Raw genomic sequence first — 27,771 nt, 5'->3', positions numbered from 1 at the left:
ACTGGCTTTTTTTGTTCACTGCTGGTAACCCTGTACCCTACAAGAATACCCAAGTGGTGACGGGCTCTTGTTGAAGATTTAATTACAGATTACCAATGAAAGGCGAGGGCCAGCATAGGAGGATGTGGCACACACACAGATCTTCCTTTCCCTCTTCTCCCTGGGCATTTGAATTCTTGCCAATGGAATGGGAGTGATCATGCCATACCCTGCTTCTGGATCTGGCCCACAGAACCTCCCATGTGGTGGTTCCATACATCCCTTTCCTCCCCTGCTGCGCCTGGCTGAGGGGATATCATGCAGGCCCCAGGAGGACGGGGAGTGAAGCCCCTGGGAGAAAACTGCAGGACCTCGAACATCCCACCCTAGTCCATAACTGGAGCTATCAAGAAATCCTTATTATGTTAAGGATTCAATATGAATGCACTGAAATTTGGGGGAATATCCGTCATGTCAACTGGCTCAGCCTGACTGATACAACAATGTGGGGAGCAACTGGGAGCAACTCGGACTAGACTAAGTTACAGGAATTAAGACTTATTCTATGCATCTGCTCTCCCACAATATGGCGCTGGGAGAGGAGAAAACAGCTTCTACACAGCTGCCTCCAGTTCAGCCAATAAACTGTAGGACCTGCTCCTGATTGGAGGAGAGCAGCGTACTCGGCGTGTGGGCAGCCGAGTTGGGATTGGTGGAAGAGGACTATAAAGGAGGAGAGAGACGGCATGCACCAGGAACATCTAAGGGGAACACCTGTGCAGCCCCCGAGAGAGCTGGCCGGTGGTGTGCCGCTCCCCTGCGGAAGTGGGGAAAGTGGCCAGGGGGAACCGCCCTTCCATGGAGGTGGAAGGGACAGTAGCCAACCCGGGAAGAACCAGCAACAAACCCGGGGAGGGCCGAGCAGACGAAAGAACAGCGCAGGGTCCTGTGTCGCTCCTCCGTGAAGAGGGGGAGCGACACAACAACAAAGGGCAGGTTCTGTTTCTGACCTTGACAGAGATGGGAAAGCAATAACCAATGTCTGGAATGACTCCCTAAGGGCTCCAACGGTCATTCACAGAAAGGCTGCCAAGATTATGCAAATTGTCTCAGAACGCCCAAGAGCAAGGGAAGAAAACAGTAAATGAGTGGAGGCTGGAAAGAGAGAGACGTACAGCTAAGAACCAAGAGGCAGACTTGCTCTGTGGCTTAAGTTCCCCAAACATCGCAGCCTGGGACAACCTGAGCAGGCTGTAATCACCCTGCACTCTCTGCCCCGAGTCCCTGGGGAAGACTCCTCAGCAATGGCCACACTGACAAATTTGGACTCCAAAGGTAAGAAAGAACGATTTGTGGCTTTTGGAAAAGCTTCCCCGGTGGCTTTAAGATATTGCTGTGGAATGAACTTAACACACAAAGAAGAAAATACATGTTCTGTAGCTGCTAAGAAAGCTTGCCTATCAGAGGAAACTGCCCTGCTCTGCACTTCTGTTAGTGACACAAGTGGCAGGGCAGCAGGGACTGGACTGGCCTGCCTCTTTCTTTCGTGTTATCCTCCTCTACCCCTAACAGCCTGCATCACATCTAAGCCCGGCTCCTAACTCCTGGCTTCTTGGCATCATTTTCTATTCCTTTGTTTATTTACAGCAACTGAAGTTTTAAGTTTTGCTCCACTTACATCCGTCTTCTGCTCCCATGTTTCCATGACAGTGACCAGCTGACAAACACTCATATCGTCGCACAAAGAACACAGCTACTGAAAAGGCAGAAGAACTCCTTGTTCTGTGCTCCTACTTCATGCAGGGAAGTTAAAGACAAGAAAAATCACAATAGCTGCCACTGTTTATTGGATGCTTCCTATGTTCCAGGAGCTATGCCAAACATGACAGCTGTTTATTTCCTGCAGTCTCTTTTCAGATACAGTCTTTATCACTCCATTCCCAAACCCTCCTCCATTTCACAGATGAGCAAACAGAACAAGAGGGCTGAGTGAAGTTGCCTAAATTCACACCAGGGGACTAGTAAGAGCCAGAGCGAGGAACGAACCCCAAGTCCCTCTGACCAAACCCACAGCAGGACGCTGTGGTCCTTATGTTTGCTCATGTTCCGCAGTGGACTCCACTGGACAGACCGAGAGAGTGACAAATGCTAACTGTTGACCCTCTTTTGAGACCAGGGTATCTTAATTAAGTCATGTGAAGCAATGATACTGGTTAAAATCTCAGATCCTTCTTCTTCCTTTTTTTTAAAGTATCAATATTTAACACATTACCGGCCGGCGCCACGGCTCAATAGGCTAATCCTCCACCTAGCGGTGCCGGCACACCGGGTTCTAGTCCCGGTCGGGGTGCCGGATTCTGTCCCGGTTGCCCCTCTTCCAGGCCAGCTCTCTGCTGTGGCCAGGGAGGGCAGTGGAGGATGGCCCAAATGCTTGGGCCCTGCACCCCATGGAAGACCAGGAGAAGCACCTGGCTCCTGCCTTCAAATCAGTGCGGTGCGCCGGCCGCAGCGCGCCAGCCGTGGCAGCCATTGGAGGGTGAACCAACGGCAAAAGGAAGACCTTTCTCTCTGTCTCTCTCTCTCACTATCCACTCTGCCTGTCAAAAAAAAAAAAAATATATATATATATATATATAGATCACATTACCTTATGTGAAGAAGAAATGCGGCTGGATCCTAACTTGTTTAACCGCTTATTTACAAAGCTCCTTAAAGAGCAACACCACATACACAGGGTGTCATTTCTTGGCATCATGGCGACTTCAGCCCTTCCAGCTTCTATGCAAGTATGCATTTGCTCTACTCATCTACACACTTTGACAGGACAGGAAGTAGGACCTCCATCTTCCTAGGCAAGGGGTAGGGGGAGTCTTGGGAGTACCTGCTGTGTGCCCAGCTCTGTGTAAACCTTCTCTCAGTCACTCCCTAGATGAACTCTGCTGTGATGCTATCAGTTATTCAATATTTCAGAAAAGGCTCAGGGAAGTTCAGTCCTTTGTCCAAGGTCACACAGTCAGTAGAGAGTGGAATCGGGTCTCAGAGCATATGCTTGTTCCCTATAGAGCAGATTCCCTAAACGAGGAGTTCAGACTGCCCTAAACCTACTACCTAGAATGTCTAAAGAAGAGAAAATACTGCTTACTTTCTACCAGTTTAGAGAACACTTCACCCAATAGCTGAATTATATATAGTCTTAAATATCTTTATGCACTAGTATCAAGAGTAGCTGTTAGGGCTGGCGCTGCAGGTCACTTGGGTAATCCTCCACCTGCGGCGCCAGCACCCCCGGTTCTAGTCCCAGTTGGGGTGCCAGATTCTGTCCTGGTTGCTCCTCTTCCAGTCCAGCTCTCTGCTGTGGCCCAGGAAGGCAGTGGAGGATGGCCCAAGTGCTTGGGCCCTGCACCTGCATTGGCACCTGGCTCCTGGCTTCGGATTAGTGCAACGCTGGCCATAGCGGCCATTTGCGGGGTGAACCAACAGAAAGAAGACCTTTCTTTCTGTCTCTCTCTCTAACTCTGCCTGTCCAAAAAAAAAAAAAAAAAAAAAAAAAAAAAAGAGTAGCTGTTAGCACAATACTGATTTTTAAAACAGACTTAGGAATTAACAAGCAAATGTGAAATGGTATTGTGATATCTGTAAAGCCTGAGGGAGAAAGAGAAAAGAATACTGTGAAGAAAGAGCTAATCATTTTCTTCATGAAAAAGTATATGTTATTTAAGACAGACATAGGGAATATAAATTAAGCAAAGTGTAGAAAGCAAAATGGGCTGTAATATATTTATGACACTTGCCAATTATTGGACCCAGATCGTGTGGTACCCAAATCATGAACAGCAATTTATAGAGATTCTCAGCTAAGAGATTAATATAAATAGATTCAAGATTAGAGGCTGCTTGGAAAGTTCCTGGAGAAATAGAATTAAAAGACAGATTTACTTCTGATGCAAAAATTTTTGATATCCATGCACAGCTTTTTCATACAATGCATTTTCCATGAACTTTGAAAAGACCCTGCATATCTCCAAGTGGTCACCAATAAACGGCTTCACCCACAGAAATGAATGAGACGCAGGAGCTGGTGACAGTGGCTACTAATACAGAAATGAACCACCTTGGAGTAGTCTTCCCTGGGGTCCCAATGGCCTGCCATCCACAGAGAGGGGCTCTGGGTTTCACCCTGATGGTGGGGGGTACACTTATCTTTTGGTTAGGACCAAATTAATTTTGCTGAAGCTTTGTGGCTCCTGCTTAAACGGCTGTGAATTCTCTCCCTAAGAAATTATTGCCTGTGCTTCTGGAGGAAGCCACTTGGTCACTGCCTGTCTAATACAGTTGGGGATAAAGCCTAAACTCTGGAAGAGATACAGAAGCAGAGACCAGTGGAAATTTACAGTGTAACCCGAGCCTGCAGAATCATAAACTCCGGGGTTTCCTTTTACATAGTCAGAACCTCCCATTCAATTCAAGGATCAGGAATTTAAACACTGCCAGACGTCCTAGGACAACGGTGGTCTCAATTATTAAACATCTGGCTTTATTTCTCAAAGACACATAAGGATGTAAGATCCTGAGGTAGAGACTTGGTTCCTAAGGACTTCTCCAGAATAACAGTGTCTTTTTTCTATATACATAGAAAAAGGGAAACAATGATTTAAAAAAAAAAAAAAGGGCATTGTAAATTCTTAAACATAAAATGAGGTATATATTTCTTTGGCTTTGTTTTTGTTGTAATAGATACAGCCACTGGCAAACAAAATTTCTTGGGAGAAGGAAGAAAATAATTTAGAAACAGCTATATACCTGTCATGCTCAGATTATTATTAAGATTCTCTGTGTCGCACACATACACACACATAATCTTCAAGTCTATCAGACAAACCACAATGGGCCTTAAGTCTTACTGCCGGGGTCTAAAAGAAGCACATCAATTTTCAAACACTAACAATTTAAAATTAGGACAAGAAGGAATATTGTTAGTAAGACTGAAAAGAAAGAGGAAAGTATTTCAACTTGCAGAATAACAATAAGATTAAATTGAAATAGTTGTTTTCTGAACACAAGTCATTTTATAAAATGTACAGCAATGCTTTTATATGTAAATTATCTAAATTCAAAAAACCTTTCACTTTAAATTGAATTGAGAGTAGCTTAGAGTAGAACATTTTGGAGAAAAGTGCTTAAAATGAATGAAACAGCAAAATGAAGCAAATAATATTTTTGCAGAAAAATAGTGCAAATAAATGCTAGGTTTTTCTTGCTTGCTTTTCTATGTTTGTTTTTGATTGTTACCTGTTATACTAAGAGAAAAAGATAATATCATCGGCTAAAAATTCATTCTTAATTTGCTGCAGCCCAAAGCCAAGTGTTATTTTCCATTTGGTAAATTATAAATGCTACCAATATACTTCAGAGGAAATAAGCATGTAAGAAAATATTATGTGGAATGGGAGAGGGAGTGAAAGATGGGAGGGTTGCGGGTGAGAGGGAAGTTATGGGTGAGGGAGCCACTGTAATCCATAAGCTGTACCTTGGAAATTTATATTTATTAAATAAAAGTTAAAAAAAATTATGATTCAGTATAAGATAGGACAAACTAACTTATTTCAATAGAAATGATTGTTTTAAAATGTTCTTTCAATGCATCCAGGGAATTTCTTTCCTTTAAAAGAAATCTTAACATTCTTTCTTCTCTTTCTCAATTAAAAATACTCCTCCCCCATTTATTATAATTTTATTTTTTTAATGGAGAGTTACACAGAGAGAGGGAGAGACAGCAACAGACAGCACGTGTTTCCATCTGCTGGTTCACTCCCAAGATGGCCACAACAGCCATGTTGGGCCAGGCCAAAGCCAGGAGCTTCTTCTGGGTCTCCCACATTGGTGGAAGGAATCCAAACACATGGGCAGGGGGCCAAGTCATCTTCCACTGCTTTCCTGGGCCATTAGCAGGAACCTGGATCAGAAGTGGAGCAGCCGGGACTTGAATCAGCACCTATATGGGAGGTTGGCGTCAACCGTATCCGCTACAACACAGCGCCAGCCCCTGGAATTTTATCTTACGCTCTTCCTTGGGTTGCTGTCCTAACAGCTAGAGACTTTTTCAATGCTCGTGGGACTGTACACCAGAAGCTGTGCATCCTTTTAAGGAAACCTTGGTATTTTTTGATTTCTGTTCTTTCCCTGAGTCCACATCACTTGCCCTATGATTTTCAAATGATCTCACAAACAGAACGAGCAGGGATGGTTAGGGAGGCTATCTATGACTGGGGGGAGCTGCCTCCCCCTCAGCCACTGTCACTCACATTGCAGTGATGGACAGGGATGAGGTATGGTGTTAACACAATCTGTGCACTTACCATACATCATGGAAAATAAAGCTGGCTTTCAGAGGTAAGTGATTCCCCACAACCCCATGGAGCATATATGATGGGATAAGATTTGAAACCAGGTTGTGTGATGGGAGGGGCAGGGCTAGTAATCTCAATCAACATCGCTGAGCTCTGCTGGAGAAGAATCTGCTTCTCCACTCACCCACTCCACACCACTGCTTCCCACAGGGCCTGGCACCTGACAGATCTTTTATCAATTGTGTTGGTTCAAGAAATGCTATTTCAAGTTATTTCCAAAGAGTTCTGGTTAGCATTTCCTCCATGTCGTGAAGTGGCCCCAGCCACCGTCATCCACACTTTATGACCACGAATCATTAACAATTCCTGCCATATAATAGGACCTCAATAAATATTTGTCACCAAAGTGAATTCCTCCTTTCCAAAAACTTCCTCAGCAGAGGTCGGCTGGATAGGCAGACTGACTCCTAACGCTCTACAGCACAGAATGAATATGATAAAAAAAAACCTGCATATCTCAAAATAGCTAGCAGGAGGATTCTGAATGCTTTCCACACAAAGAAATGATAAATGTTTGAGGTGATGGATACACCAGTTACCCTGATCTCATCATTACACCTTGTATGCATGTACTGAAACGTCACTCTGTAACCTATAAACACATACTACTAGTATTCGTCAATTAAAAATTAACAATATATTTTGACAATCCCTCAGAAAACCCGGAAGTCTCCTAAGATACATACACACACACACACACACGTGTGTACACACACAAATATGTGTATTTTCCCTCATTAAGAATATGAGGAAGGGCCTGCAAGTTATTCATGCATTAATTTATTAAACAACATGCTTTTCTGGCTATTTCATTTCTGTCATATGCCATATTTTCCATTCAAGTATGGAAAACAGGCCAAACTTTCCTATCCAGTTATGAAGTTTGACACTCCAACTCTGAAGTTAGAAAACAAAAAAATATAAATTCATTTAGCTCCAAATTCTGTAAAAAAAAAAAAAAAAAAAAAAAAAAAAAAAAAAAAAAAACCACTGATCCTTTCTGAGCTAGTCTTATTTTTTATTTTGGCACCACAATAACTCTTTCATGATGGTATCCAGTAAGAATCCCTCCTGGAGTTTTCTCCTAGCGTGGAAATGCATATGGCCTCTATGGAACAACAGCTGCATAACTGCATAATTGTTTACAAATGTGCAAAATAACTACCCAAACCAATAAAAAATAATAACTCGGGCAGCCATAAAAAAGAGATACTATAAACATGCAATGGCCCATACTTTCTCTATAAATAACTGTTGAGGCAAAAAGACAACCACCAAAACCCCTTATTTGAAATCCCCTTCCATAAAGCAAATAACGTTTGCAGTCTGGCAGGCGAATACCATTGTGCTTTCCCAAGCAAAAATGCTTTTTATTAACATCTATCATTTAGGCACCATTAAAGTAAAGGCAGAGAAGTGGATCCATTTTCCAGGAGACACTTGGTGTTGAGTCCACTATGTTCTGAAGAGGTTTCAAACAAGCACAGAGTCCCAATAACAAGGAGCAGGGAATGTCGCTCCCCCTCTTCATGGGGGAACGACACTAAACCCTGCCTAGGCTTCATATCCGAGTCACGGCACCATTATGTCGCTCCCCCTCTTCGTGGAGGAACGACACTGGACCCTGCGCTGTTCTTTCGTCTGCTCGGCCCTCCCCGGGTTTGCTGCTGGTTCTTCCCGGGTTGGCTACTGTCCCTTCCACCTCCGTGGAAGGGCGGCTCCCCCTGGCCACTTTCCCCACTTCCGCAGGGGAGCGGCACACCGCCGGCCGGCTCTCTCGGGGGCTGCACAGATGTTCCCCTTAGATGTTCCCCTTAGATGTTCCTGGTGCATGCCGTCTCTCTCCTCCTTTATAGTCCTCCTCCGCCAATCCTAACCCGGCTGCCCACACGCCGAGCACGCCGCTCTCCTCCAATCAGGAGCAAGTCCCACAGTTTATTGGCTGAACTGGAGGCAGCTGTGTAGAAGCTGTTTTCTTCTCTCCCAGCGCCATATTGTGGGAGAGCAGATGCATAGAATAAGTCTTAATTCCAGTAATCAGTATAGTCCGAGTTGCTCCCCACAAGGGAAGGACAGACAGAGGTTCAAGAGGAAGGAGGAAACTGTACAGCAGGGGTGTGGAGCATAGAATGCCTGATCAATCCTCTGATCGGGCTATGCCAAGGCAACCACAGGCAGGACTCTAAATTCAATGTATCCATAGCAGGCTAATTCTTAAGTTGATAATTTTGTGCGGCCTGAGGATATTGTTATAAATATCCAAATGGCTCCTTGGTAGGAAAAAATGGTTCCCTAGCCCTGCATCAGGGACCTTTTCAATTACTTGCCAACCGCTATCATCCTCATCCTCCAGCAGATCCACCAGGGTCTAATCACATCGAACTCTGCGCTAGGGCATCTAGAGAAGCAACCGAGTGCTGCCCTTCAGTGCCTCCTCAGAAAGCCTCTCTTCCCTCAGACTGTGCCCCCGCCGTGTGGGTGGGGACACCAGTACTCATTCATCAAGACCCAACACAATGGGCTCCACCCACAGAAAGCTCCACTCCCTGCCTACCACCCGAGAGAACAGTTCACATCCTTCAAAGTACTTCTCTTCTCCCTACTCTGCAAGTTCATACAATTAAGGCACTGAGCAAGACAGCCAAGAAGCCTATGGTCAGGGCGGAGCCGCGGCTCACTAGGCTAATCCTCCGCCTGCGGCGCCAGCATTCTGGGTTCTAGTCCCGGTCGGGGCGCCGGATTCTGTCCCGGTTGCTCCTCTTCCAGGCCAGCTCTCTGCTGTGGCCTGGGAGTGCAGTGGAGGATGGCCCAGGTCCTTGGGCCCTGCACCTGCTTGGGAAACCAGGAGGAAGCACCTGGCTCCTGGCTTCGGACTGGCGCAGAGGCCACTTGAGGGGTGAACCAACAGAAAAAGGAAGATCTTTCTCTCTGTCTTTCTCTGTCTAACTCTGCCTGTCAAAAAAAAAAAAAAAAAGCCTATGGTTAATAAACAAACAGCAAAATATCAAGTATGGTTATATCACAGTATTCTGATTACATCATTTCATGTTCCACACTTAAGGAAATCACAATGTAATCTATCTCCCATAGCATATCTCTATATTCCCCTGGTATTCAGCATTGCAAGGTCTAGAATTGATTTAAACGAAGTTTAACTACCAAAAAGTCCACCACTTTTATTCTTGGAATAGTTTGAGTAGAACATTAAATGTCAGGAGACAGAGTATATTTCTACAAAGCACACCTGACCTCTGGGAGCTTACAGTCAATGCCAGGCCAGCTCTGGCAATGATGACTGATCACAGTGTGATGAAACTGCTTACCCCTTTATACTTCCTCCTGTGCTTCCTTTAACTTGCAGCTGGACTCCTAACTCACCTTCTAAGTGGTCCCTGTATTTCCCAGCCTAATCCATGATGATCTATTCTCTACTCAGTAGTTATGATTGTCACGAGTCACAAAAACATTAAATCACTTCAAACATCAAGTTGTATCACACCATATCATATTACATCATGCTCTCTGGCTTAAAGCCATCCAGTGGCTCCTCAATGTAACTAGAATACAATCTCAAGTCGTCATCATGGCTTAAAAAGCTCTTTGTGATAAGGCTTATGCCAGCTTCTTAGCCTTCACCTTCAAGCTCTCTCTTCATTTCTTCTTTCCGAATCTCCTAGTGCCTCCAACATGCCACACTCCTTAACTCCAGAAGTCTCAATTACTGTGTCCTCTGCCTGTAACACTGAATCCACATATTTTCTGACTCTGTCAGAATAGTGTCTTGCACATGGTTAGCTGTGAACAAAGGAGAGAACATCTAGCATATATCGAGCACAATACTGTGAGATGCACTCCTTCCAGAAGGGGCCTCTACAAATGAGCTTTGGCTTCATTCAGTCTTTTAAAGTTACTATTCCATCCCCTTTTTATAATTTCCCTTCTGATCTTACCAAAGATACTCTCACAGAAATAGAACAACGATGCTCACAGTCCTACTAAGGCGGCAGAGCTGGAGCCACTATAATGGTTTGAATAGGATTTGGTCCACAAACTGATGCAGGAGTTTAGCCTCAAAGTCATAAGATAATGGTATAAGGAAGGTGGGAATATAATCCAATTAAGTTGCTTAGAGATGTAGCCCATAGGAAGTGATTAACAGTCCAATGGGTAACAAAGGTAGAATCCCTAGGATTGAGTCCTACCAACTTTCTAAGGACAGACAGACTAACAAGTATTCTCTCTGTCCCTTGTCATGGGATGTCCTCTGCCATCCTGGGACTCCGTCAGCAAGACTGTCATTGCCAGAGGCCAAAACAATGTGCCCCACTTGATCTTGGACTACGAACCTCCAGAGTCTTTATGGAGGTACCCTACACCAGGCATTTTGTTATTGTGAGAGAAGGTTGACTACTACAATCACAGACAGGTCATTCTTCCATCATATCAGCTCACATTTTCAAAAGAGGACCCTACTGGAGGGTGTTTCTCCAGAGAACTGGGTCATAAAGTCTGCTGAGATTGCCAATACAAAATACCTGACTGGATGGCTTTAACAGTAGAGATTTTTTGTCTGGAGGCTGGAGGTCCAAGATCAAGGTGTTGGCAAGTTTGGTTTCTTCTGGGGCCTCTTGTCTTAGCATGTAGATGGCCAACGTTTCACCATGTCCTTGCACGGTCTACTCGGTGCATGCATATTCCCGTGTCTGTGCATCCAGATTTCCTTTTCTTGTAAGGATGCCAGATAGGATTAGGGACACTCTAAAGGCCTTGCTTTAACTTGATCTCCTCTTTAAAGGGTCTAACTCAAACAATAACATTCTGTGATACTAGAAATTAAGGTTCCAATTAGGGTAGGTAATCTAGTCCTTCATGGTCAACAATAGCCTGAGCCTTGTTGGTCCAGGTATCAGGAACTATCTGGCTCTTCCAGCTCACACCATGCCCTGCCTAGAGTATCTGAGACATTGCCCTGGCCACTTTTGACTCCTATTTTTGGCAGTCTGTCTTTTGAGATCTTCAGACAGTATTTTATTCTGGACATTTTCCAACATACCCTAAGGTAGAGAAACTAATTAAATGAACCCATAGTCAGCCAACAATTATCAACATTTTCCAATCTTGAATTAATTTGCCTTATCCTCCAACTAGATTATTTTTTCTAAATTATTTTAAAGTAAACCCTAGACATCACACAATGTCACTTGTAAATTTCCCAGAATGTATCTCCCACATAAAATGAGTTTTATTTAAAATGCCATGATACTTAAAAAATGAACAATAGTTTCTTAATATCTTTATTACCTTACCCATATTCAAATGTCTCTGTCTCAAAATTGAATGTTTGACAGTAGGGCTGTTTAAATTCACATCCAGATGGCTGGCGCCACGGCTCACTAGGCTAATCCTCCGCCTTGTGGCGCCGGCACACCAGGTTCTAGTCCCGGTCAGGGCGCCAGATTCTGTCCTGGTTGCCCCTCTTCCAGGCCAGCTCTCTGCTGTGACCCGGGAAGGCAGTGGAGGATGGCCCAAGTACTTGGGCCCTGCACCCCATGGGAGACCAGGATAAGTACCTGGCTCCTGCCATCGGATCAGCACAGTGTGCTGGCCGCGGCGGCCACTGGAGGGTGAACCAACGGCAAAGGAAGACCTTTCTCTCTGTCTCTCTCTGTCTCACTGTCCACTCTGCCTGTCAAAAAAAAAAAAAAAAATTCACATTCAGATGCACTTCACACATTGCATTTACAGGCTCCATCTCTTAAGCTGCTTTTCATCCACATAACATTTTGAAGTCCAGTGAGCTTTGGCTGAGCACTCAGAGCACTTCTCACTTAAGACCTCACCACGGAGCACCCACCATCTAAGAGACAGGGACTCAAGAGCTCAGGCATCCCAGGATAGGCAGAGTGTTGTGGTTTCTTCTTTGAGCTAGCATAGACTGTGCATGTTTAGTGTATGGGAGCGCAGCTGCTCTTTCCAAGTGGGCTTTGTTTGGAATTTGGATTAATTTAAATGGCATGTGCACAGAGGGAATTTGTAAAATACGTTTACGGAATAACTGTGATCAATACTCATGTGCTTATAGTGGGAGTGTGTGCACAGTAGGCCTTGAGGAGGCTCCTGTTAGCTCACTCTTTAGCGCTGATCAATTCCCACAGTCAACTGCGAACGTGGGAATCTGAATGAACATTTGCATTCAAACCATGCTGCGTCCCCTGACGGAATGTTCTTCCATTTGCTCCATTCGTCTCAGATACATTCATCAGACGATGTTATGTAAGGATGGCACTATAAAAACACGTTTCTAAGCGTTAAGGTTTATCATTCCGTCATCTGTTCATACTTTAATCACCAAGATCTCTGGGGCTGGTCTTTCAAACCATTATTCTCGAACAGCTGCATGCTCTAAAATTGATAGTCTTCTTCCTTGATGGATCCACAAAAAGTATTAAATATTCAACAAAGCTCTGAGTGGCTGCAGCCACTATTCTTACAATTCCCTCCACAGCACATGGAATGGCCAAACAGGAACATCTTACTCCTGTTTGTAGAAGAATTATTTAGCAGAATATTACTCAACAAGCCACAGAATTGATAAATATCTTCGCAGAGGAGAGTGATACCTTTTAACATATGTGTGTATATTCACATATGCATAGGCATGTATCACTTTGAACATTCCTGATAACTTCCCTGGAGCATAACTGTAAGGTCCACAACATTATATGGGGTTCAAAAGGATTAACAGGAAACGCATTTAAAAGTTAATGTATTTTATGAAGCCTCCTTATATTTGCTTATCTGCCCTACAAAGGCCAGGTTAGCAAAAGCAGAGGGGACACTGAAAAAGTCTTGCCTACATTAACCAGTTGGCTTTAAAGAAATTTGTTTGCAAGTGTCTCCCATCATGACTTACACTGTGCATTTTCTGAGTTCTGTTGAGCATTCATTAGGTCCTGAAATCTTGCTTTGACAAACAGATACATTTCTAACGGTCAGCAAGTCAGTTAATGAAGGAGCAGAAAATTAAAAAAAAAAAAAAAAAAAAGTGTGCGCACAGAGGAGAAACGCATTCTAAGGTCCCTCAGTTCCAATCACATCAAGAGGAAGAGTGAGTTCTTCTAGCAAGTGTGGCCAAGGCTGCGAAGCGAACAATGAAAAGGCGGTGGAGGGTGGGGGTGCGCTGGGAGGCAGGAATGATGGAAAGGCAGAAGCAGCTGCCCCATTTCCTGAGCGTGCTGCTTCCAGAAGCAAGTCTCTCAGCAGTTAATTGTGTGTGCCATTCAGGAAATGAGTCCCCAACCACCCCAAATGCACGAGCCATGGGGTGATTTGGGGGGCAATTAGGTGTGGGTGAAACACGTGTTCTCCAGGTGGGAAAGATGAGCGAGTCCTAGTCGGGGGAGTCCACCTGGGAGGAGTCTCCACCACCATCTGGGAAACGAAACACTAGCAACAGCATCACATACACCGCTCCTGACCCTGGCTGGCAAGGAAGCAAACCGTCCCTCCGGAACATGGGGCCTGGTATGAAGCAAACTCCTTAGGAGCCCATAAGCTCGGGGTGGTAGGGAAGTCTGTCCGTGTTCTTTGTTAAGAGGTCCTGAACCTGAAGCTGCCCAGAGCTTGCTCACTGAGCAGCTGCTAGCAGCGCCGCCCTGCACACAGGCTGGTGCCTGAGAGGCTGCTCTGATGGGGCAGACATGCACACAGCCCTTCTCAGAAGAAAGGGGCTGTGTCCGAGATTAACAGAATTCCTGGGCAATATTCCTATCTCATAAAGGCCGGCTCTGACCACTGCTGACTTCCCCCAACCTGGCCCATCTTGCTCCCCGGGCCCTCGAACAGGAACGGCTGAGGGTCTGCAGAATTTCCCCCAGCCAGACAACTCCAACAAGCTTCTCCCTGTGATCACTGCTTAACTTAAATGAGTTAATCTCGTTTTCCAGATGAATTGTTATTTTGTCTCCCGCAGGCTGTGATTACGGGATAAAAGTATTGTGTTACCAGGAGGGGTGGAGGTTTCGGCCTCACATTCCACACACTCAGAACCAGCCAGCTTCTCCTCTCCTGTTCTCTCCCTCCCCGTCTATTTCTGATGGACTTGGAGAACGGGGAGAATGGGAGGGAACAGCCTCATGGCAAGCAGGGCGATGAACCTTTCAGATGAATTATGTCACTTCATGAGAGGTCAGGGGAACGATTTATCTTCACATTTGGAAACACAGTTCATGATCCTGACAAAATTTCACACACTTCTAGAGCAAAAATGGACGTGCAAACCACATCCTGTTTTCTATTCTCCCCTTTTTTGAATTGCTCTTGAAACATAGCAGTTGATGCACAGGTGTGTGATGAGGCCCTATTACCTGGCACACAGTTTGCTGGGTGCTGGTGAAAAAATTTTTTAAACAAGGCCAACACCTGGTTTGTCCCCTCAAGCCGCTTTATGCCACTGTGACTGCTTATAAACATCACTTCGTTCTTTCCTTTGTTTTTTAAAATCCTGTCACAGTGTAGACAATAATAAACACCCTCAGAGGTGCACATATAGAGCTGGGGTCTTGTTTTCCACTGTGAGGCCTTCTCACTGAACCTCTTGAGTTCCACTTTTGCTCTTGTCTTTAATCTGAAAAAGGATAATAATGATCCCCAGCTTCCAGGGTGGCTGTAAGGACAGGCAATAAAGTACACAAAGCAGCGAGCAGGTGGCAAGTGTTTAATACAGAGTAACTTTAAAAATAATTATTTCCCAAGGTTGTTATAGAATCACAGAATGATACCAAGACCACATGATAGAGCAGGGCAGAGATAAAAAAGACAACACAGGCAAGCGCCAGATCCAGCATAGAAAAACACAGGATCCCAGGTGCGTTTGTTTTCACATCAACCACAATAGAGTGTGTTAGTGTAACTCAGACAGTCATCTGTTTAGTGTGTGTCCCAGCGATAGGATTTTATCCAAAACATGCCCTTTAACTGGTATTCTGTACTTCACCTGACAACCCCAGCTAGGATCTAAGTTTGGCAGACTAAAGGGTGAGTCTTGTTTCCTCACTATGTGACTAGGGGATGGATACCTTAATTCTTTTAGTCTCAGTTTCCTTGTCTGTGAAGCTGGGCTGATTGTCAACATAATATTTAGCTAATTCATATGGTTGTGGTGACACTCAAGATCCTATACATGGGGGCTGGCACTGTGGTGTAGCAGGTAAAGCTGCTACCTGTAGTGCTGGCATCCCATATGGGTGCCGGTTCGAGTCCCAGCTATTCCCCTTCAGACCCAGCTCTGCTATAGCCTGGGAAAGCAGTGGAAGATGGCCCAAGTCCTTGAGCCCCTGCACCTGCATGGGAGACCTGGAAGACGCTCCAGGCTCCTGGCTTCGGATCAGCCCAGCTCCGGCTGCTGCCGCCATCTGGGGAATGAACCAAGAAATGGAAGACCTCTCTGTCTGTCTGTCTGTCTCTCTCTCTCTCTGCATCTCTTTAACTCTGCCTTTCAAATAAGTGAATACATCTTAAAAAAATAAAGATCACATATATGAACATGTTTTGTAATCATTACAGTACCACTCACGTATTTTTATTCCTTTGCAAACTGATTACTTGAGAACAGAAACTCAGCGGATTCCTCACCTAAGCCATCCCTTCGTCTCACACCGAGGCTGCTGACGGAGAGCTGATTCCATCCGAGACTTGCCTTCACAGTTACTGACAGCATCTTCACTACTCGAGAAAGAGGAGGATGCTTCTCCAGTCCAGCACGCACACCTTGGCAGTGCCTGGCAAGGCTGAAGCATCTTCCGAGTAACTACCTCTGAAATCCCCGTGACTTCTGCCGCAGGAGAGCCACCTGGAGAGGAAGGATGACCTTGGCCTTCTGGATGATGCCTGTGGAACCTGAAGTTCCCAGTGGAACATGTTTTAGGTTTCAGTAGCTCCTGAGAGGAAATGGTGTTTATAATGAGGGGTCTTTAAACTGTTCACCAAAAACGTGTATTATGCAAAAAAAAAATCCATGGATTTGAAAGGCTTTTTGGATCAAAATAATTTGACAGTAACTTGTTATCACACGTCTGAACAAGATCTGGTTTGAAGCACTGAGGAGGAACAGACATCAGTTTGAAAACAGCCCCTATCAGAGCAATATGACTTTGCTGAAACTGAAGCAGGAACAAGTATCAACTTCATGATGAAGCTTGGGCAGAAGAATGGCAAGATCATCGACGCTTTACAAGAGTTTTATGGGAACAATGTCCCCAGGAATTCTGCAATTTACAAGTGGACAACTCATTTTAAGAAAGAACAGGACATGGGGCTGGCATTGTGGCATAATAGCTTAAGCTGTGGCCTGCTATGCCAGCATCCCATATGGGCACCAGTTCATGTACCAGCTGCTCCATTTCTGATCCAGCTCCCTGTGAAAGGCCTGGGAAAAGCAACAGAAGATGGACCAATTGCTTGGGCACCTGCCACCTCCATGGAAGACCAGATGTAGCCCCTGACTCCTGACTTTGGCCTGGCCCAGCCCCGGTCATTGCAAACATCTGGGGAGTGAACTGGTGGGTGGAAGATCTCTCTTACCCACTCCTCCTTCTCTCTCTCTCTAGATCTTTCAAAATAAGTAAAATTAAAAAAAAAAAAAAAAAAAAAAAAAAAAAAAAACCAGAATAGGACAGTGTTGAAGATGAACTCCTAGCAGCAGAGCATCCACATCAATTTTTGAGGAAAAAGTTAATCTTATTCACACCCTAATTGAAGAGGACCGAGCTAACAGCAGAAACAACAGCCAGCAATGCAGATGTCTAAACTCATTCAGCTGACCCACATCTGCCTGAAGGATTAAAGTGGAACAAACTGTCTGCTTATCGGGTACCAGAACTGTTGTGTCTGGTTCTGCTGCAGACCAGAGCAGCGCTTTCGATATCGATTTTAAACAACAGCAATCAAGATCCTCAAGCATTTCTTAAAAGAATTCCAGCCAGGGGAAGAGACACGGCTTTACCAGTATGGTCCTGAATACAGAGCACGATCTGAGCATCGGTTACTAAGAAGTGGAAGCAGCCCAGTCAACGCAGACGTGGATGGGCCAAGAGCAAATGTTACGTGAACACTTTTCTGGGAAGCTCAGGGCATTTTGCTTGCTGACTCTGGGTAGGGCCAAAGAATGACAACATCGGCTTATATGACGGTGTTTTGAGAAAGGCAGCCAAAGCTTGAGCAGGAAAACACCCTGGAGAGTCCTTCACCACGACAAAGCTCCTCTCAGCAAACAAGGGCAAAGTCTCCCAGGAAAATCTGTAGACATCCACCAAACACTCTCGAGTTGGTGCCTTCTGACTTCTTTTTGTTTCCTAATCTTAAAAAAAATTTTAAAGGCATATATTCTTCTCAGTTAATAAAAAAAATGTGGTTAAATTCCCATGGTGCTCAGCTCCTTAGGGATGGATTAGATAGTTAGTATCATTACCTACAAAAGCATCTTGAACCTGAGCCAGTTTTTGTTGAAAAATTAAGTTAATATTTTTAATTTTCACCTTTTAGTTCTATTTCTCAATGAATATTTTTAAGTCCTCTCATACACATTATTATTTCTTATTCTTTAAGACAGCAATTATAATCTGGAGTCGGCAGATACTGCCAACTAGAAAATTTCTCTGTGTTCCAACCATTGCCCAAGCACTTGGCTTGAGCATCTTGGTCTAAGTCCTGGCTTACTCACAGCCTCGCTGGATGACCTTGTGTCACTTGGTTGAACTCCTTTGACCCACGGTTTACCCAAAAGGGGTAGTAAAGCCAACTTGATAGCTCCTTTGGGAACATTACATAAGCTAATATTTAAAGCATTTTCTCATTAGATTCTTCCATGATAAACAGGACATGTCTATTAACTTTTTCTTTTTAGTGTAGGTAAACACACTAACCAATAAAATCCATGACTATTTCAGGTGCTTGGTTACACTGGCCTTATATTCTCACTTAAAAGGGGGTCAACTACAGAATATGGCGGAGGAGACCGTCCAGTATGCAAAGTTCAATGCCCTGATTACAGCATGAGCAGCCCCACATCTGACTCAGATCCCTGTCACGGCAGAGTAGAGTTTGGATTCCCTGAATTTGACACAGCAAACTCTGCAGGATAAGCTGAGAAGGAAGTTATAGCATGCAGTGCAGGAAGACGTTCAGTGCCTCTGTGCTTGTGCTTAAAGAGGGGCAAGTGCTGCTGACGAGGAGGCACCGACATGCACACCTTGCTGGTGTTTTATTTACGGCACACCTATTCTAAGATCTTCAGGGGTTTTGCTCAGACATTCAGGAAAAAAAAAAAGTAAAAAAATTTGCACACAAGTTAACTGTGACTACTACAAGCTTTTTAACATACCCGAGGAATTCCTTTGTCCTCCAATGACATTCAGTAGGGGGTGCAGGGTGCCAAGAGGTGAAGAAAACCCCCTTCGCACCAAAACTTTCTGAATGATCATAATCAACACTGCTAAGAGGTTGTGTGATAACAAAATAATTTGTTCTTGGAAGGCAGTAAGTTTATGTTTTGTCTGAAGTATTCAATGATTTATGTGGCCCAGGGTCTCCTGGGAACTTCAAGGTAACACACTGGTAAATTCCAAAGGCCTTGTGTCCTGAGTGGGTTGCAAGGTTTGCTACCAGGGAGAACCACTGGAGGTGATGGCTGCAGCAGTGCCCTGGTGAACACAGGCCGAGAAATGAGGGCAGGCTGGGAAAGTGCATCTGCAAGGCCTCTCCTGGTTGGATTTTCAGCGCCTCCCAAGGTGGGAAAAGCCTTCGTCTTGGGCCCAGCTATCAGGTCAGAGGGATTTCCCTGGGGATGCTTTAGAGTTTGAGAAATAAACAAAAACTTCAAAAAGAGATGAGATCCAGAGAATGCTATAGCAAGCAATGCAGCTATGAATTAGAGAGAGGAAGAAACGTAAGATAGACTTAGGATGGGCTCAAGATGCCCGCAGAAAGATGATTCCCAGAGAGAGCCTGATGCCATAGAAAGAAACAAAGTTGCACTGATGGAGAGACTCATGATAAAACAGCTTACCTACCTATACATCTATCTATCTGTATACATACACACAAACACATACCTCAGCTGTTTCCTTTTTTGACATTCTTAGTAAACATGGAGTTTGTAAGCAGGAAATGTTTTTTGTTAGCAAGGTGTAATGTTTATGATGAGGGTTAATTCAGTCAAAAACCATCTGCTGACTACAAAGTATAGTCTCACAGAAATAAAATTCTTCAGTACACAAAGCTATCTAACCCACTCCGTAGACATGGCATCTAAACCTGGCTCTTCACACACTTAACATTACATAGGGAGTAAGTGAATGGATACCTATGTCCAGCAGGTATGAAGAGACACTACCACCACCTGGTGGCTACATATCAGAATTGCAGGAATAGGGGTTTTGTTTTATTCTCTCCTAAGCATGTGCACATAAAAGCTGCATGCCTTGGTGGCTTGTGTGGCTTTACACAGAGAACCAGAAGTAAAAAAGCAAATCAATATCATACTTTTTTTGCATGGGTAATCCCAAACAATATCAGCTTTTTTTTCCAGGCCTTTCCTGTCATTTTAAGTATTTATCTCACGAAACTCTACCAGAATGTTTAGGCTGCACAAATGCAGGCTAAGAGCAGAGCCAACACTTCTCACATGATCGAGTGTTAAGGGGGAGGGGAGCTTGATTGACAACTGACAAACCAATGATAGAACAAAGACAGAGCCTTTGCTTGGAAACATGGCTCATTTTTATAACCACATTTGCTTGGCCTTGTTTTCCTATTCGCTCAGAAGAAGTCCCTTTGACTGTTTCATGCTTCGTTTTGTTTTTCATACAGACTACGTTGTCAGCGAGGTCCGGAAGCTACAATGAATATAAAGTGCTGGGCAGGACAACATTTGATAAATGTAAACAATATGCATAGAGAAAACCTCTCAGATGAAAAATCCACATACATTTTTAGCGGCCGTCAGACTGAATGCAAATGGCTTTGGAAAATATAAGTGGTTGGATTTTTAATATCAAAGGAAATCACAGCCTTTTCTCTAATACTAAAATACTGCTGCACTAAAAAGGAGTCAGTAACTAAATAAACTAGGCAGCTGATTTTCAGCATGCAAAAGTCACTGCCTTTGCCCTAACCTTAGAAGCAAAGTCGTTCTTCTAGAAATGTTTAATGAGGGACAACTGAAAGAACCAAGAATTTTGCTTCTTTATAAAACTCCTTCTAAAAAAAAAAACAAAACTAAACCAAATGCACTTTGTGCTTTAGAGGGGGCCGAGCCCATTAAAAAATGAAGAGTTGGTGGGGCCCCCAAACGAAGCCACGCAATGTCAGTGCTTTGAAATTGCTCAGCCTCGGTTGTTTTCCAAGTCAACGCACTGGCAGTCTTGCCTGAAAGAAAGGAGTCAATAGGGAGAAAATAAATGGAGCATTTCCAGAACTCACCCAGCAGCTCGGAAAACTGTCTGCTTACTATTACACAGTTTTAACATGTCATAATCATTTTCACAGTAAAGATACCCTTCCTGCAGTTTAGACCAAGAATGCATGACTAATTTTAACCACTTGTGCAAATCTCCTAATGGAAATTTCAAACAGCTTTTGTGGATTAGAATTTCGTAAACTGTATGGGGAGCAGCAACAGATACCAGGTCTTGCTGCTGCTCCCATCAACCCACCAACGTCTAATGAAGTACTGAGTAACAGTGGGCCACCACATAGTACTTACAGAAGCTGTAATTCTTGCTGGCGCTTCACGGCGTGCACATTCATTGGGTAAAAAGTAGAACCAAGTAATGTGAAAATGCGGTCAACGAGAGGGTGAGGGAGGTGGATGCTGTGTTAACTGGCAGAGCCTTGCAAAGTGCTGCAAATGAGCAAACCCTGCTGACCCCCACCTCGCTGCATGCAGATCATCAGCCACCAAGGTAGGGGGCACTGTTTCCACTTTATCACCACCTCCTTCAGCTGGCGCTGGGGCAGGCCAAAGCCGTGAGCCTGGAACCCAGCCAGGCCTTGCAGGTGGGTGGTGTGAGCCCTCACCTGCAGCATCCCAGGGTGCACTGTGACAGAAAGCTGGAGTCAGAAGCAGAGCTGGAATTCTGGGACAGATTGGGGCATCCCAAGAGGCATGACAACCACTACGCCAAGCAACCACCCTGCGGTTTCCATTTTCTGTGTCTAAATGGTAATAACTACAGAACTGTGATTGTAAGCTGACATGCTATTAGATTTATAAATGTTCCATAACATTAAGAAAACATGAGGGTCATCATATTAGAAATCACATATGTGTACATAATAAGTTTGTCAGTAAAAGAATTTTAACAGGAAATCAAAATATTGAACTTACAGATGTAGCTGAATATATTTAATGTCTACATCTAAACATATAGATGAAACAGTATTCCAGAGCTCCTGAAAAATGCTGCTGAAATGTGTTAGGTTTGTAAACAAAGTAATATGAATTGTAAACTGAACTTAAAGCTTAAAGAACTGCTAAGGTTTGAAATTTCTGGTGTAAATGAAATGAAATAAAAAAAAAAATACCCAATACTCGCTAAACCTCGTGACACACTCTTGTCTCTGCCCACAAAGACCGAAGACCTAAGCAGAGCCCAGCTACCCGCCATCGCTCACCTTGTTTCCCTCACTTGCGTCCTTCGTGGGTCACAGGGCAGTGGGAGATCCTGGGGAAAGCAAGTGCCCAGCCCCACACCCAAACGCTGGCATTTACCCAATCCACACTGCCAATGCATTTGATAAAGGGAACCATGGTAGGCTAAAGGATCCCTTATAAGGGAAACATCAAGATGTTGATGCGAGAATTAATTTAAATATATATAAAAACATATAAAATGACGATGATGATGAAGATGATGATGCCACTGTAACTTATTTTATGTAGCATTTATCATTCGTAAATCCCTTTCAAACACACCATCTTTTATGTAGCAACTCAGTGGTTAACATGAGCTTTGAAATGAGGAAAATCTGGGGTTTTAATCAGTAGCATGACCTTGGGCAAATGACTAAACCTCTCAGATCTCTCAACTGTAGGCCGGGGTTAATAGTAATACCTCCTAATAACCTAATAGGTTACTGTCAGCATGAAAACTGACAGTGTCTGCTGCTAGCACTGTGGCACAGGGGGTAAAGCCTCTGCCTGCAATGTCAACCTCCTATAGGAGTGCAGGTTCAGGTTTCAGCTGCTCCACTTGCTATCCGGTTCCCTGCTTCTGCTAGTGGAAGACGGCCCAGGCACTTGGGCCCCTACACCCACTTGGGAGACCGGATGGCACTCCTGCCTTTGGCCTGGCCCAGCCCTGGCTATTGTAGCCATATGGGGGGTGAAACAGAGGTTGGAAGCTTTTTTTTTTTTTTTCCTTTTCTCTCTCTCCTCTCTCTCCCTCTAAATCTGCCTTTCAAATAAATAAATAAACATTAAAAAAAAAAAAAGTACAGTATCTGAGGCTGTTCAGCCCACAGAAAGAGCAGCGTGGACCTTGGCAACTGTCACCATGACTAGTATTGGTTCTAGAAAACTCCAGGGCAGTTTTGTGGGGGGAAGCTACCAGGAAGAGAGGTTTTGAAGGGGCTCTCGCAGGGGAAGGCAGCCTGTGGGGGGGAGTAGGGGAGTACTATATTTCTGCTGCCCACTCCCAGGGTCCTCTCCACCAGTCTCCGCCTCTCCTGCTGCACCTCAAATGTGACTCCGCATGGGAATCACGGGGAGGACTCTTGATGCATGGCAGGCTCCACCCCAGAGTTTGACTCAGAAGTCTGGAAGTGCATCCAAGAATCTCTGTCCAGTGAGTTACCAGGTGAAGTGGATGCTGCCAGTGCTGGGTCTCAGCTCAGCAGTATCACACCTGCCCTTCTACAGTACACCTGATGTATGCTTGGGATGGGGGAGGTCACTAACATTTAAAATGTTTGCCACGTGGGTGTTTGGTCTAGTGGTGAGGACACTGCTTAGAATTGCCTGGCTCCCATAATCGAGTGTCTGGGTTCAAGTGCCAACTCTGCTTCTGATTCTAGCTTCTTGCTAATGGGTGCCCTGGAAGGCAGCAGAAGACAGCTCAAGTACTTCCGTCCCTGCCACCCAAGTGGGAGACCTGGTCTGAGTTCTGGGCTCCAGGCTTTGGCCTGCTCCAGATCTTGCTATTGCAGGCATTTGGGAAGTGAACCAGAAGATGGGAAATCTGTCTCTTTCTTTCTCTGTTATTCAAATAATTAAAAAAAAGTTTGACATAGCTTAAGGCTCAATGGACCGTTTATGTCACTTTATTTGACTCTGCTGTATGTTTTTGTCATAGATTCATTCCTCCTGGCTCTTGCTTCTCCTTCTGACAACTTTGTGCCTCATTCCCTTGATCCATTTGTGCACTGCCCCCAACTTGGAACACCCTGTTTTCTTTCCAGCTGTGACCTTGGCTGCTTTCCACAAAGACTGCTTTTCCAGCTAGGCTCTGCTGTCTCTGATCCTGGCCCCCGAACCCTCCTTGGCAGGCCACAGCCTCGCAGGTGGGATCTGCATGTTACTATCTGATGAAGTCAGCTAAACTCCTGTGACCTAGCTCCATAATGAAAGAGAAACTACTCTGTGCCAACACAAGGGCATCCAAGCGTCCCCTCGTCATAGCGTAGAGACAATGGCACATAGGCAAGGTAGAGAAAACCCACTCACTGACACTCCGACTTTGTGTCTCCTGCTTACAGAGTGGGGGAGAGGCACAAGACAGAATTGAAAGCAGTTCGAGAAGGGAGAGGGGAAGGCTTTGCTCCCCAGAACCTAGACCAGGGGACACCTGTGGACACAAACACTGCTATAGCAACATAATGACGATAAAGTGGAAGCAAGCCTAGCGGGGCTTTGTAGTTTAGCAGTATTTTGACAACAAATGCTCGTATTTCATTTGAAATTTATGAAACCTTTGTGCCTGTAATCCCATGAGCAGCAAAAAGGGAAGTCAAAGTAGCAGGCAGTCTAGATTAATAATATTTCACTTCCTATTGGAAGAGCATTTGGAGGAAGAAGCCTGCTTTATCTCGCCCCTGTTTTTACAGTCCAGGGGTTGCAATAGACTGGGGCTTCTCACAGTGGTTGGGAAGCACTCATAGATGTGTTACTAATTTATGGGAAACGGAAGGACCCACCCCAAGGTTTAAGCAGGCCATTTAGAAATGTAAGAAGCAGGTGTGAAGATCCACAGAACACAGTGACACTGCGGTAGGTGACTCCGAGCTTAAATCAAGAGCACACAGAGTACCTTCAGTAAGCTATAATAGTTGATATTCTAATAAAGCGTTCTGATGAGAAAAAGCAATCTGTTCACAAACGAATTCTGCCATATGCTTCCAGCTTTTCATGGTCCAGAAGGCCATGTCAGTAATTTCCAGTACTTACATGGGCATGCAGGATGCCTTGGCTGGGTAATGTGAATAAATGGGCTGGATTTACTGTTTTTCTAATGCTCAATATACACACCATGCAGGCTGCTACCAGAAGCAAAGTGGAATTTATGAGTTTGCACTGAGTTTCAGATAGATATAGGAGCAAAGGATCAGAAAGCAAGAATGACGTGCTAATATTTCTCAGGGAAGGCTCCTCTGCCTTGGCCAAGTCATGGGTATTCTTTGAGGGAAGGAAGGACAAGGCCTTCTAAGAGTGTGGCTCTTTTTGTAGAGTGGTTTGCAGAAGCATGAGAGACTACAGTGGCTGCTTGTGTACGGGACTGCACTCTCTACAGGTCTCTAGGGGATCCCTCTGAACCCAGTCCTAACCCATGACCTTCCTGTTTCTAAACCATCCCTAAATCTTGATGCTTTTATGGAAGATTGCCTCCCTGCCAGCTGGGAAGAGTAAATTCTCTGATCAGTGAGCACTACTGACTCATCTAATATCACATGATTTAGCTTTGAGTACCTTAAACCGGAACTTTGGAGTGGAAGGAGGCGGTATACACAGCTTGACTAGTGATTCGCAGTAGTGAAGAGAAAGATGAAATCACATATTGCCTTGGATGAGCTTTGCTCAACCTTGGTGCTGCTGGTATTCAGGGCTGGACAACCCCCAGTTGTGGGCCTGTCCTGTGCATGTAGGATATTTAGCAGCACCCCTGCTCCCCTGCCCATTAGGTGGTCAGTGGGAGCCTCCTACTCCTGCCCTGTCATTTCTGTGACAACCAAAAACATCTCCAGGCCCTGCCAAGTGTCTCCTGGGAGAGCACATCACCTCCACTTTACCCCAGAGCACTGCCCACAACCTGCAGCGCTGTTCTACGACTATAAAGTTCCATGTACACTTCAAACAAAGAGGTGTATTTCTGCCATAGTGCATATGTGTCACCATAGTTGGGGATCGTTTGAAAAAGAAAAGCTGAAAAACTGGGATCACAAGAGTGATACATAGAGGCTAACAGTGCAGGTAGCCTATCTGTGTAGTGTGAGAAAGGAAACACAGGGCAATTTTACTGAAACACAGAGGTACACCCTGCAGTATAGAGATGTGAGTGTGTGTGCATGTGTGTGTGCATATGTGTAGTGATGTAAGGAGTGGGCTCTTTGTGCAGCCAACAACGCCCAGCCACAATGCCAGAAAGGCAGTTAATATGTGAGTGGTCAACCCATGAGGGGGACAAATAACTGCTCTTTAACATGCACATTATGTGCAACAGAACAACCGATACTAACACGTGTCTTGCTAGACCTTCAGAGGGGAGATACCTGAAAGGTTGCTGGCAAGCTCTGAAAGGCAAATAAAAACCAGCCAGATGATGTCCATGTGGCTAGGCTTTCAAACCCTTCCATGGATGCATCGCTCATGGCAAAGGGCATCCCCAGAGGTGCATGGGAGTTTCAACACTCACATTCACTCTTTAAAACGTCATACAAAGGATGCCTTCTGCCATGTACTATTTGTCTTTGTTTTTACTATAAACATGGTTTATCCACTACACAAGCTGACTCTTGGAGAAAATGTGCCTCCATTTCCTATGACTTCTAATGAACTCTAGCACTGGTGCCCTACCCGGGAAAACTGGACATACTCAGGCCCCAGTTTGAGAACCGTGAAATTAAGATTACCTTCCAGTTTTGCAGGGATAATAAATCATCAATTTACGGGATTCTGCTGGTGCCCTTAGTTCTTCAACTCACTGTTTCCTCAATTCTAAGTTTTATGAGCAAGGGGATGAGGAATTTAGGCATGCGGCTCTTGCAGCTGGACAGGAAGGCCGATAAAGCTACAGGTGTTAACCCTAAGAGTTCATTAGATGTCTCACCATACGAAACCAGGCGTCCTCAGTGAACAGATGTCAGCCAGGTGCAGGACACTTCGCAGTGCGCATGGTTCTATGGTGCTGCCTAGACACTAGCTGCAGACTCATGTCCTTAAGGGCAACGTCCACCTAAGGAGACGGCTACATCTTGGGAAACTGGTACGAAAGCCACCATTTCTTCAGGTTTCTTGGAAGACAAAAGTCATTGCTACCCTTCCATTCTCTATTATGACTGAGAGAAATGGATCATGTGGAATGAGACAGGCTAGGGTTCCAGTTTGATGACACCATCTTCCCAGCACCGAGTTTCCTTATTTATAAACTGGGAGTTAACAGTAGCTCTCTCTCATGGGGTTGCTGTGAGGATGAAGTGAGAAGATGATGCTTCTTCAAGCACCCCATAGGTCTGTGTAATGGTTTTTCTTTGGCATCTTTGCTTTGGGGAAGCTCTTTTGAAAAGGAAATGATTGTAAGCTGTTTGCAAGTTAAGCGTTCACCAAAATGAGGTGGACAGGACTGACAACCGGACACAGCTCCTGCCCATGAGGCAGCTGGAACTGTGCAATCACAGACAACGGAAGCACAGCCAGAAACGAGGCCTCTGGTGGCTGTCCACTCCCCTGTTGAACCAACACCAGGGAAAACAGGATGCTTTTGCTTTTATGAACTTCTAAAGCAATAAAGACTTGTATTCAAAGCACTCCTACTTTCAAAAAGAAGTCATTAGTACATTTTATAAAGTCAGAACCCATTAGTGAAGTTGTATTGAGTGTGTCTGCTTAGCGGGGATTATCAAAGAGGGTCTAGGCATGGCGTTGGACATATAGATTGAGGCCTGGTTTTACACACAGTGCCGACAGAAACCTCAACACAAAGGCTTCAGCTACCTGCAGTATTTGAAAATCCCCAAGTATTGATGCGGCGCTAAGAGATAATGTCAAGCTATCCTCAGTAGGCTGACGGGTGCTCTTGAAATATACACATACGCAATACATTCTACTGTACAGTTTATGCAGAACCACGGGCACTGCTTAAATAATTCAGAGATGCGATGGTAGAAGTTTATTCAT

At 44.7% G+C, this 27,771-nt stretch overlaps 1 protein-coding gene across 4 annotated transcripts in view; it reads right to left on the bottom strand.

The window, feature by feature from the left end:
- The window catches only part of WWOX (WW domain containing oxidoreductase), a 1,022,922-nt gene that overhangs the window by 428,919 nt on the left and 566,232 nt on the right, over positions 1 to 27,771 (bottom strand). For 2 of the 4 annotated variants that reach the window (XM_051847312.2, XM_070062787.1), the window contains one exon: positions 4,881 to 27,771. This exon is cut by the window's right edge and continues 50,602 nt beyond it. The exons of the other annotated variants lie outside the window; for them this stretch is intronic. The gene's annotated coding sequence lies outside the window, so the exon portion shown is untranslated. Of the gene's footprint in view, positions 1 to 4,880 lie in introns of those variants that run through there. 4 annotated transcript variants of the gene reach the window in all.

The sequence above is a fragment of the Oryctolagus cuniculus genome, chromosome 18, assembly GCF_964237555.1.
Source record: "Oryctolagus cuniculus chromosome 18, mOryCun1.1, whole genome shotgun sequence".
Classification (NCBI taxonomy): Eukaryota; Metazoa; Chordata; class Mammalia; order Lagomorpha; family Leporidae; genus Oryctolagus; species Oryctolagus cuniculus.
The sequence above is the reverse complement of the archived record's forward strand: the minus strand, read 5'-3'. Positions and strand labels throughout refer to the sequence as shown.